We start from the raw sequence: 12,476 nt of genomic DNA, 5'->3' as shown, positions 1-12,476 counted from the left end.
GATCTCCCCTTCCCCGTCCTTGTCTTCATTGTCCTTAGTGGCTAGGAGTTTGGGCTGTGTGATCTTGGCAAAATTACCAAGTTTTGTGTTTCCAAGTTTCTTCATTAATAAAATAAGATTAATGCAGCTTTTTTTTTATTAGGCAATTACAAAGATTCATTAAGATCAAGTTGGCAAAGTGTTTATCATAATGTCAGGTGTACAGAGAACACTTAATAGTTAGCAGGTGCTATGATATGGTTGTAGTTGCTGGTGTCATGGCCTCTGAGTAGTAGGGCACAGCTCCCGTGGCAGGCTGCAGGTAAGACCCCATGCTATATGTTTATCAAGGACCTGTTTTTACTTGTTCACATCTGTATCTCTCTCAGTTAGTGCCTGATAAGTATACTTTTCAACAGAGTAGAACTTCATTGTGGATCCTCGGGTAGAATTCAAATGGTGGGCACTTGAGATGAGTTAAGAAGAGGAAGTCAAAAAAAAAAAAAAAAAAAAAAGAGGAGGAAGTCAGCTGCTGCCAGGACCCATGAAGCGGTGACCCTGCTGCGTGTCTGGGAGTGCACTCTAAATGAGTCAGCACTTCCAGGAAGTCCATGGGCGGGTCTGGGGCCTGCTGTCCTGGCTGCTCTTACAGTTTGATTTTTCCCTCCAGAGAACACAGACAGTTGAGCTCCCATGGAAGAGGAGGAAAGTAGTAGAAAGTGTGAAGGACAATTAGACAAACAGCTTGACACGTTCCAGAATGAAGATAAAGGTTGGTTACTGCTGATGCTCAAGGTCATTTTTCTCACAACTTTGGCTCTTGGATTATCCTTTATGGTTCGTGGCAGAAGCTAAAATTCATGTTTTCTCATCCTCACAGCCAGTAGTTTACAAGTGACTCTTTACGGGTGAGAAACTTCTACTGTCTCTGGAAGAAAGCCTCCAGGCAAGTTTCTTTCTGTTCTATACTACAGGCAGCAGCGAGGAATAAAACTGCATTCACTGAAGTGATCTGCACTTTCCACCAGATGCTGGGCCCTAGAAAGGACATCAGGCTGCCTTTGAGATGCTAGGGTTCCACTCAAGGTATGAACCTGTAGGTAATGCCCGGCTCCCTCATTATGAAATTTTGGGGAATTTACCTTTCTGGGCCACACTTCTAACATATGAAAAATGAGACCAATAATAGCATCCATCTTACTAGATTGTTTTGGAGATCAATGAGTTAATCCCAATAGAACATTTAGAACAGGGGCCTGTCTGTATCCACATTCATTCAATAGTAGCGTTTACCTCCCCAGGAAAAATCACCTTCTAGTCATTTGGTTATTAAATGTGAATAAGTCCAGCATTTAGGTAGGTCTCTTACTTTATTAAAATCTCAGGAATAGGGCAGCCTGGGTGGCTCAGCGGTTTAGCACCACCTTCAGCCCTGATCCTGGAGATCAGGGATCGAGTCCCACGTCGGCCTCCCTGCATGGAGCCTGCTTCTCCATCTGTCTCTGCCTCTCTCTTTCTCTCTCTCTGTGTCTCTCATGAATAAATAAATAAAATATTTTAAAAAATAAAATAAAATAAAATCTCAGAAATAGTAGTTAGCCCATGTCCTACCAAAGACCTTAATTAGCCCCACGTGAAATCTCATCCTGTATCTCGGTTTATAAGTCAGGTTTGAGAAACTATACCTGGTGGGGAGACGGAGGAGTTTTCAAATTCTTCCACTCTTCCTTCTCCTGGAAAACAAATGCCTTTGCACGAGTCACTCAGCCCTGTTAAAGAGGACGATTAAGAGTTGTAGATGGCTATTGATTAATTATAATCCACCACAATTTACTTTTAATCATTCTGGAGATAATCATAAAAACAGACTCTAAAGGTGAGCAAGTTCTTTGAATTTGAATTCACATTTTACACTTGAAGAAATGGTCTTCATTTGGACTCAATTAAACCCTTTCCTTTTGAAGAAGAGAGTCTGGAATGGGAATTCTGGTCTTAGCCATGGCCTGGCTGCTGTGTGTCATCCCCAGTACTTACCCTGAGCGTGTCTGCTAAAGGAAGTTGAGGGTGAGGGCCTGGAAGGCTCCACTTTGCCAAGTGCATGCTGCCCCGTCCAACTTTCTCCAGCCACCGTGTGATCAGCAAGCCTATAGGTACAGTTTTAGCAGCAAAAATAAATGTGAAGCTGCTTTAGTTCCAAAGGACAATGCAGTTAATGTAGATATGAATCTTTTATTGACCTTGAATTCCTTTGAATTTATTAATTTGTGACCTGGCATTAAATTTCTCATATCAATATTTGTATCTAATTGCAAAGTGAACTCCACACATGCCAGTGCTGAGTTATTTCAGTTCAGATTAGAATGACTGGGCAACAAAGACAAAAGTAAGGAGATGTAGTGCATCTAATCCCCTAATAGATGGCAAAAATCCAATTCAGTGTAGAGTAAATATGAACACTAGTGCTCAGAGAAGCCCCTAGTACATGTATGATAGACTACTAGCCGGAGGAAATGTGGAGGCCCAGTTTGGTGCAAATGACAATTTTGGCCTGAGGTAAACAGGCAGCATCCTGTTATATAGTTTGGATGCTAGAACGAGAGGCTCTCTGTGGCATGGTATTTTTCTAAACTGTGTTCACGCTATTTTTGGCTCCCATGTCTTCTCAGAGAAAAGATGTCACATTTTGATACCACTGTTGTAGAAAAAAAGAGTATGGCTTTACATGCCTACAAAGTGGAAAAGGGGAGACTTATGATTGTTTTAATATTGAATATAGTGTATTTTTATACTGCCAAAAAATAAAACAAAATGTGTATGTAGCACGATAATAGCAGCTGGACAAAGGTCATGTCTCTTACTCATGTATATTCAAGTAGTATTTGAAAGATCCCTTTAATCTGTAATAAAGGATAGTAATGGAATTTTCAAGATTAATATGTAATATGTTAAACAGTTGAAATGATGAAGGAAAGCATACGTATCTTGTAGAGAGATATCAGGAGAGATGGGACACCAAATGGAAGATTACTGGGTTTTGTTTTCTTGTTTTTTTGTTTTTTTTCATTACACATGTAGAAAGGTTTCTTTTTCTGGTATTGATTTTTCTTGTTTAAATACTGTTTATATAAATCATATGTAGGGCTAATGACTACCATCTGTACACAAATGCATTAACAGAAGTGATTAAGAATATAGATGATTCATAAGCAGTATCGTTTTCATATGCATATAGCTTTGTGCTGCCTTGAAGAATACAGATAGGAAAGGCAGACCCACACACATACTTCTTAAAAAAAAAACACCAATAAAACTACATTGCATTGTTATAAATCGCAGATGCAAAATAAGGTTGTTTCTTTTCTCTTCCTCAAGTGCAAGGGCATAGACTCTTGAAAACAGGAAATACTGATGTCCTTGTAGAGATTTAAATGAGATGATAGAGCAGGCATTGGCTATGACATAAAGTGAATGTTTCCCAGTGAGACAACCACAAAGTTTTCTTTCTTGTGAGTGACAGTGTGTCTTTCTAGGTCTCTGTGCAATGCTGCAAAAGACTAGTATGAATTTCAGATTGTTAGGAAATAGCTCACTCCACAGGAGCTCTCAATTCTCAAGACTTTATGAAAAGTAGCTCTCAGTCAGAGCTGCCAACCACATTAGAATAATCTGGAAAGCCCAATTCCACTTAACTTTCTCTTCCTGAAATATTAGAAAACAAAATACACAAAGAGAAATAAGATCAGACTTTTAGACCTCAATATTCCAGTCACTAATACATTAGGTGAGTCAATCTCCTGAGCACACATAGTCACCTGTAAAACAGGTTCCCTTAATGCAAAATAATGCATTCTTATGGGGTTGCGGGTTTACACAAACATTAATTGAGATAAGGGATGTCATAGGGTTTCAAAATGCAGAAAATGCCATACAAGTGTAAAGTTTTATGGTAACTTAAAATTTTTAAATGCTTTACTCCATAGATCTATTTTTTTTACCATCTTAATAACTTCATTTATTTTTTTAGAGATTTTATTTATTTGGGCTCACGCACATGCGCACACGAGAGAGAGAGAAAAAGAAAGAGAAAAAACAAATGAGACGGAGCGACAGAGGGAGAAGCAGGCTCTCCATTGGGCAAGGAGCCTGATATGGGGCTCCATCCCAAGTCCTCAGGATCATGACCTGAACAGACGGCAGCCACTTAACCAACCATCTGAACCCCCTGGTGCACCTACCTTAATCATTTTAAAGGATATAGTTCAGTAGTGCTAATTTCTATTAGGTGTTTAAATTTCTTTACTGAGGTATAATTGATAAAATTGTAAGATATTTAAAGTGTAGAATGTGGGATCCCTGGGTGTGGCTCAGCGGTTTAGTGCCTGCCTTTGGCCCAGGACGTGATCCTGGAGACCCAGGATGGAGTCCCACATCAGGCTTGCATGGAGCCTACTTCTCCTTCTTCCTGTGTCTCTGCCCCTCTCTCTCTTTCTCTGTGTCTCTCATGAATAAATAAATAAAATCTTAAAAAAATAAAGTGTACAATGTATACACATACACACTATGAAAAGATAGAATTAATCACCCATCACTTGGTATTTTTATCTTTTTTTCTTTATGTTGAGAACATTTAACTTCTACTTTGTTAGCAAATTTCAAGTATACAATACAGTGCTAATAACTCTAGTGACTATGTTTTACATTAGATTATCAGACCTTATAAATCTTACAAATGAAAGTTTGTGCTCTGCACCAATCTTTCCCTATTTCCCCCATACCTTAGGCATTCACAACCATATTTCTATTCTCTGTGTCTATGAATGAATTCAATTTATCTAATTCCTCTCCTCCTCCTCCTCCTCCTTCTCCTCCTCCTCCTCCTTCTTCTTCTTCTCCTCCTCCTCCTGACCTATTCTTTCTCCTTCTCTTTCTCCTCCTCTTCCTCCTCCTCCTCGTCCTGCTCCGTCTTCTTCTTTTTCTTCTTCTTTTGTTCCACACTTAAGTGATATACTATAGTATTTGTCTTTTTTTCCCTGTCTGGCTTTTTCACATAGCATTTTGTTCTCCGGGTTATTCCATTCATATGATAGTATGTTCTTCTCTTTTTAAGGCTAAATAATATTCTATATAATATATGCCACATTTTCTTTATCCTTTTTTTATCCTTTTATCTGTAGGTAGATATTTAGGTTATTTCCATACCTTGGCTATTTTAAATAATGCTGCAATGAATATGGGAATACATATATCTCTTTGAAATAATGGTTTCATTTGCTTGGGATATATACCCAAACCTGATACTGCTAGATCATGAGGAAGTCCCATTTTTAATTATTTGAGGACACTCCAGACTGTTTTCCATTATGGCTATATCATTTAACATTCTCACCAACAGTGCAGGTTCTCTTTTTTCTATATTCTTACCAGCATCATTCATCTCTTGTATTTTGCTAACAGACATCTTAACGGGTGTAAGGTGATAACTCATTTTGGCTTTGATTTGCATTTTCCTGATGATTAGTGATGTCAAGTCCTTTTTTCATGTACTGGTGAGCCATTTGTGTGTCTTTATTTTGGAAAAATGTCTATTCAGATCATTTGCCCATTTTTAATCAGATTATTCATAGGTTTTTTTGTTTTGTTTTGTTTTGTTTTTTGCTGTGAGGGGTGTGATATCATTATATATTTAGGACATTGATGTCTTATAGATTTATGATTTGCAAGTGTTTTCTCCCATTCTATAGGTTGCCTTTTCACTTTGTTAATGGTTTCCTTTGCTGTGCAGAAACTTTTATAGTTTGAAATAGTCCCACTTTAATTTGGCTTTAGTTGCATTTGATTTTGGGGTCAAATCTAAAAAAAAAAAATATTTACTAGACCAGTGTCAAAAAGTTTACCCCTTCTGTTTTCTTCTAGAAGTTTTAGTTTCAGGTCTTACAGTCAATTCTTTGATCCATTTTGGTTGATTTTTGTGTATGGAAAAGATAGGAGTCCGCTTTCATGATTCTTAATGTGGTTATTTAATTTTCCAAAAGTGTTTATCAGAGACTATCCTTTCTCCCATTGTATATTCTTGGATCCTTTGTGGTAAATTAATTGAGCATATATTCATGCATTTATTTCTGGGTTCTCTCTTCTGATCTATTGATCTATGTGTCTATTCTCATGCCAATATCACACTGTTTTGTTATTATTGCTTTACAGTGTAGTTTGAAATCAGGAAGTATGATGCCTTAAGCTTTGTTCTTCTTTCTAAAGAAGATGGCTTTGGCTATTCAGGGAGTTTTGTGGTTCCATGTAAATTTTATGATTGTTATTTTCTACATCTGTAAAAACTGCCATTGGAACATTAATAGAGATTGAATTGAATCTATAGATTGCTTTGAGTAGAATGGACATTTTGATAATATTAATTCTTGCAATCCATGAACACAAGATACTATTTCATTTATTTGTGTATTCTTCACTTTCTTTTATCATTGTCTTCTAGTTTCTAGCATACAGGTCTTTTATCCCATAGGTTAAATTTATTCCTTTATATTTTATTCCTTTTGATGTGATTTTAAAGGGATTATTTTCTTTATTTCTCTTTCTGATAGTTTGTCATTGGTGTATAGAAAGACAACTGACTTTTGTAGAGACTTGTATCCTGTAACTTTACCAAATTTGTTTACTAGTTCTAATAAGCCTTTGGTGGCATCTTCAGGTTCTTTTTAAAAATATCTAATATCATTTTTCTGCAAAAAGAGGCAAGTTTACTTCTTCCTTTCCAATTCAAATGCCTTTCTTTTTCTTTTTTTTTTTTTTTAAATTTCTTGCCTAGTTAATTAGGACTTTCAGTATTATTTGGTATCAAAATGGCAATAGTAGGTATCCTTATCTTATCCCTGATCTTAAAAGCAAAGTTTTAGAAGAAGACATAGACATGGCCAACATGCACATGAGAAAATGCTCTGCATCACTTGCCATCAGGGAAATACAAATCAAAACCACAATGTGATACCACCTCACACCAGTGAGAATGGGGAAAATTAACAAGGCAGGAAGCCAAAGCCACAAATGTTGGAAAGGATGTGGAGAAAGGGGAACCCTCTTGCACTGTTGGTGGGAATGTGAACTGGTGCAGCCACTCTGGAAAACTGTGTGGAGGTTCCTTAAAGAGTTAAAAATAGACCTGCCCTATGACCCAGCAATTGCACTATTGGGGATTTACCCCAAAGATTCAGATGCAATGAAACGCTGAGACACCTGCATCCGGATGTTTCTAGCAGCAATGTCCACAATAGCCAAACTGTGGAAGGAGCCTCAGTGTCCATCGAAAGATGAATGGATAAAGAAGATGTGGTTTATGTATACAATGGAATATTCCTCAGCCATTAGAAACGACAAATACCCACCATTTGCTTCGACATGGATGGAACTGGAGGGTATTATGCTGAGTGAAATAAGTCAATCGGAGAAGGACAAACATTATATGGTCTCATTCATTTGGGGAATATAAATAATAGTGAAAGGGAATAAAGGGGAAAGGAGGAAAAATAAGTGGGAAATATCAGAAAGGGAGACAGAACATAAAGACTCCTAACTCTAGGAAATGAACTAGGGGTGGTGGAAGGGGAGGAGGGCGGGGGGTGGGAGTGAATGGGTGACGGGCACTGAGGGAGGCACTTGACAGGATGAGCACTGGGTGTTATTCTGTATGTTGGCAAATTGAACACCAATAAAAAATAAATTTATTATAAAAAAAAAGCAAAGTTTTCAGCTTTTTATTATTGAGTATGATGTTAGCTGTGGGTTTGTCATCTCTGGCTTTTACTATGTAGAGATACATTCCTTTTATACCCAGTTTGTTGAGACTTTTTATAATAAGAGTATGTTAAATATTTTTAAAGTTTTTTTCTGCATTTGTTGAAGTGATCTTATGATTTTTATCCTTCATTCTGTTAATATAGTATATCATACTGATTGATGTGGGGCTGTTAAACCATTCTTGCATCTCTGCAATAAATATCCTTTGACAAAATGGATTTTATACCAAAGATTGTAACAAGAGGTGAAAAAATCCATCATCTAGTGATAAAAAAGTCAATTTATCAAGAGAATATAATATTTGTAAATACTTTTGGCCCAACATAAGAGCACTTAAATACATAAAGGAAATATTAACACACATGAAAGGAAAACATAGATAGCAATAGAGTAATAATAGGGAATTTTGATATCCCACTTTCAACAATGCATAGATTATCGAGGCAGAAAATGAATACAGAAACACTGGAATTAGGCTCTGTTAGACCAGATGACCTAAGAGACATATACAGAACATCCCAATAAATAGCAGTAGTATGCACATTCTTCTTGAGCACATAGGACATTCTCCAGGATAGATCACATATTAGGCCATTAAATAAGTCTTATTAAATTTAAGGAGATTGAAATCATATCATATATCTTTCCTGACCCCAATCATATGAAACTGGAAATTAATTACAAGAAGAAAACCGGAAAATTCACAAATATTGTGGAGATTAAACAATGTGCTTCTGAACAACCAGTGAGTCAAAGAGGAACTCAAAAAATCAATTAAAAAATATCTTGAGACAAATGAAAATGGAAATACAGCAGATCAAAAACTATGAGATATGTCAAAAGCATATCTAAGATGGAAATTCATAGTCATAAGTACATTAAAAAGAAACAAAGATCTCAGGTAAGCAATCTAACTTTATGCCTCAAGGAACAAGAAAGAGAAGACTAAATTAAGCTCACAGTTACTAGAAGGAAGGAAATAACAAAGATCAGAATGAGAATAAATGAACTGGAGACTAAAAAAACAGTATCAATGATCAATGAAACTAAGAGTTGGCTTTTGGAGAAGATAAGCAAAATGCACCAATCTTTAACTGGAATCATCAAGAAGGAGAGAGGCCTCCAACAAATAACAGTATAAATGGAAGAGATGCTAAAACTGACACTGCAGAAATACGAAGGATAATTAGAGGTTACTATGAATAATTTTATGCCAATAAGTTGAACAACCTATAAGTGGATAAATTCTTAGAAACATACTGAAGTTTGAAATCAGGAAGAAATAAAAAATCTGAACAGGACAGAGGAGAGAGATTGAGTCAGTAGTCAAAATCCTCGTAATGAAAATAAGTCGAGAACCAGAAGGTTTCACTGGTGAATTTTACCAAACACTTAAAGAAGAATTCTAATCTTTCTTAGACTGTACCAAAAAGTAGAGGAGGGAGTAGTTTCAAACTTACTTCACAAGGCCAATGTTACCAAAGCCAGGCAAGGAAACGACAAGAAACGAGAACTTCAGGCTAGTATCCCTCCTGAGTATAGATGCGAGAATTCTTAATGTATTATCAGCCAATCAAGTTCAACAATACATTAAAAAGATCATGCACCATGATCAACTGGGATTTATTATGATTAAAATTAACATAAGTCGTTAAGTGATCACTAAACAAGTACCTACATGCTTATGGAGGAAAAAAAAAAAACCACCCGTGCTCTTTGTCCATATACCTAAATTTAGTATGGAAGCAGAAGGAATGTGTAGAATGGGAAAAGAAAGAATCAGGGTATAGAAAAACAATGATATTAATAGGATATTAATAGGAGGAGGTATAAAAAAAGTAAGTTTCAATAACTTTCAATAGAATAAGTTTCACAAAATGCTGTGAACTGTCTACATATAGCACAGACTTCTAGGAATTATTAATTTCTAACCTTTCATTGACTTTGGTCTATTTTACAACTCTTTGTAAATTGTGGGTCACTGATATACATGCAAATTATGTCTTGTCTGGTAGAGGTTTAATTATCTTCACTTCTACCCTGTGGAAAAACCAGTCCTGCCACCATTTACATATCTATTTCCATACTCTTGATCTATAAATGTGCCCGTTTTTAAATTATTTTTTGAACCAGTTATAACATTTGTTTGAATCCCTCACTAAATTAGTAGATCTTTAAAATATGTTCATTTTTATATGGGCTTTAAAGTCATAATCTTATCCTTTACTGAAAATTATATTTTTTAAAAGACCAGAAGAAAAGTCAGCTGAAAAGAGGGCAATTGAATGATTATTCAGAGAAGCAAAAGGACATGCAGAATAAGATGTTCCTGAGATCAAGGGAGGAAAAGGTTTGGGGAATGAGGGAGTATCCACACAGCTCCAGGGCTGTCTTGTAAGTTGAAGGAGTTGAAGAGTATTGCACTTGGCAACTGAGTGATCACTGGTATCTCTCCAAGTGTATTTTCATTAAGTACAGGGCAGAGTTCTGAGGAATGAATATGAAAAAGGAAAGCCGTAAAGGGAGACAATCTTTTCCTGACATTTTGTCTTTTGACCCTTATTCTGTAACCATAAAAATTATAAACAGGCCCTATCAAAAATACATAATCCATAAAATGTTTAAAAATTAATGCAAAACCCACCTGAAAACACACTGACACTTTTTGAACATCTTTCTATATGTTCCTCTAAGTGGACAAGATTTAATATAAGTAGGATCAAAATCCATCTCCCTACTTTTAAGTCTCTAACCTAATTTTTTAAAAGATTTTATTTATCTATTCATGAGAGACACACAAAGAGAGGCAGAGACACAGGCAGAGGAAAAGCACGGCCCCTGTGGGGAGCCTGGTGTGAGATTCCATCCTAGGACCCTGGGATCATGATTTGAGCCAAAGGCAGATGCTCAACCACTGAGTCACCCAGGTGCCCTCTAACCAAAATTTTTAAGCCATGTTTTAGTAGATCTCAAAGTTTTTGTTTTTAATTTTAGTGCTTTAGTGGAAAAAATATACTCTGGCAAAGAAAAATAAATAGCAAGATAGGTAATTTGGATCTGTTTGCATGACGATTAATTTCTTATATTACTCACATTTGTATAGTATTTTACAATTTACAAGGCATCTCCCCTTGTTTCATTTCAGTTAACCCTCAAATTCTTTGAGGTATGCTAAGGAGGAATTATTGTCTTCATTTACAATGAGGAAGCTGAGCTTTAATATAAATACGTAGTCCAAAGCTACAGAACTAAGTGGCCATTGTATATGCTAGCATAAAATAAGTATTATTTAAACCACTGATTCAACAAAAATATGATGGAGACCATGAAAACAAAAATAAATAGAAAATGATTTCTTTTCTTCTTTCTGCAATTCCAAGTTTAGTGAGAAAAGCATATAAACAAAGACAAGAAATCACTCTGAGAAGTCTGTATGGAAGATTTGAGCATGTAGGGGAGGGAAGTCACTTCTTGTTTGATGATGGGATTTGGGGGTCAGATCACAATAGAATAAGTATGAACTAGACCAAAAAAAAAAAAAATGGACAAACTACCTCAAAGGAAATCTGGTTAGATATGAGGTAATGCCTTCATTAGGGATCACTGCTTTAGATATGGATTTGTCTTTAAAGAAAAGAAAAACCAACTTTATTCCAAGATTTTATTAAATTTTAGTGGACAAGCAGAGCAAAATGTAAGTCTGTGAACTTCTTTTCAAGGTAAGCCTGTCACGTAGACACAATGAAAATGAGTTAGAGTGTTTTACCAAAACACTATTAAAGTATGCATGTCATCTCTTCAATTTCAAAGATTCATGCTTTCTGTCCTTATCCAGAAAAATTGGCTATTGTTAAAGAAAAACTCTATGGAGCTGAAATATTCAGCAAGTTCAGGCAATTTCGGATCTCTCTTAAAATGGCAGAGAGAACAGGATGCCTCAAAATCTGACCTGGCTGAAAGCTAGCAAGCATTAGTGTATAAGCAGACACCACCTTGGTCAGTGGTCTCTGTTCAGGAAATGAGGAGTCAGTGACTCGTAACAGAAAGACAGAATGTTTGCTTATGAAAGTCTACAAGTGAAAGAGAACTCCAGACAAATGAACGGGTTACTCTGAACTGAACGCAGACACTACCCTGCTTTAGAATTGAATTCTGAGTTGATTTCAAAGAGGTCCAACTGACCTATTTAGATACAAAAAGCTTATCTTTCTTCTTTCTTTCTTTCTTTCTTTCTTTCTTTCTTTCTTTCTTTCTTTCTTTCTTCTTTCTTTCTTTCTTTCTTTCTCTTTCTTTCTTCTTTCTTTCTTTCTCTTTCTTTCTTCCTTTTCTTTCTTTTTCTTTCTTTCTTTCTTTCTTTTCTTTCTTTCTTCTTTCTTTCTTTCTTTCTTTCTTTCTTTCTTCTTTCTTTCTTTCTTTCTTTCCTTCCTTCCTTCCTTCCTTCCTTCCTTCCTTCCTTCCTTCCTTCCTTCTTTTTTTCCTTTCAAAAAACGATATGAAGGGGCACCTGCTGGCTCAGTTGGTTAAGTGTCCGACTCTTGATTTCAGCTCAGGTCATGATCTCAGGACCTGAGATCAAACCCCACCTTGGCTTCTGAGCCCAGCAGGAAGTCTGCTTGAAATTCTCTTTTCCTCTGCCCCTCCCTCCACCCTGCTCAAATAAAATAAAATAAAATAAAATAAAATAAGATAAA

The 12,476-nt window shown here is 36.2% G+C and overlaps 1 long non-coding RNA gene across 3 annotated transcripts in view; it reads left to right on the top strand.

Moving 5' to 3' along the window:
• Positions 1–582: 582 nt before the first annotated feature.
• Positions 583–12,476, top strand: part of LOC112671426 (uncharacterized) — a 39,999-nt gene continuing 28,105 nt past the window's right edge. For 2 of the 3 annotated variants that reach the window (XR_003143622.3, XR_003143623.3), the window contains exons 1-2: positions 584–751; positions 954–1,065. This is a non-coding gene — a long non-coding RNA (uncharacterized LOC112671426). Of the gene's footprint in view, positions 752–953; positions 1,066–12,476 lie in introns of all 3 variants that reach the window. The other variant, XR_004815771.2, reaches the window with a different exon arrangement.

This window comes from Canis lupus, chromosome 5, assembly GCF_003254725.2.
Source record: "Canis lupus dingo isolate Sandy chromosome 5, ASM325472v2, whole genome shotgun sequence".
NCBI classification, from domain to species: domain Eukaryota; kingdom Metazoa; phylum Chordata; class Mammalia; order Carnivora; family Canidae; genus Canis; species Canis lupus.
Note: the sequence above shows the minus strand (reverse complement) of the source record. Positions and strands in the feature narration are given on the sequence as shown.